Source organism: Pteropus alecto, unplaced genomic scaffold (genome assembly GCF_000325575.1).
Source record: "Pteropus alecto unplaced genomic scaffold, ASM32557v1 scaffold131, whole genome shotgun sequence".
Classification (NCBI taxonomy): domain Eukaryota; kingdom Metazoa; phylum Chordata; class Mammalia; order Chiroptera; family Pteropodidae; genus Pteropus; species Pteropus alecto.
This window is the reverse complement of record NW_006434709.1, coordinates 24,673,520-24,674,007: the sequence shown is the minus strand read 5'-3', so window position 1 is coordinate 24,674,007 and position 488 is coordinate 24,673,520.

Sequence of the window (488 nt, the reverse complement as noted above, 5' to 3'; positions counted from 1 at the left end):
GAAGCATCGAGTCCAGGGCAGGGCTATAAAGGGACACCGAGCCAGATAATAGGGACAGAACGGTGGGAAAAAGAGAGAGAGGAAGAGTTGAAGAAAAGTAAGGAGGAAGCAGGGACAGGGTTAAGAGGAGAGAGGAGAGAGAAAAGTGAGGGCGGCAAGAAGGGATTAGAAAGGGAAGGGGATCGCTGGAGAGAAGGGAGGACAGATCTGGAGGAGGGAAGAGGGGAGAGGGGAGTGAGCGGGGTGGGGGCGCGGAGAGCGAGACAAGGGGGCTGGGGAAGAGGAGGAGGGCTAGAAAGTGCGACCGGCGCGAGGGAGGGCGCGGAGACTGGGGGCCGGGGAGAGGGCAGAAGGGCGGTGGGAAGGAGAGATAAGGAAGGGGGAGAGGGAGCCAGAGGGGCCGGCACCCGGGGCGGGGAGGCCGCGGGAGGGAGGTGGGGGGCAGGTGGGGAAACGCGGGAGGGAGCGCGGAGGAGAGCCGAGGCCAA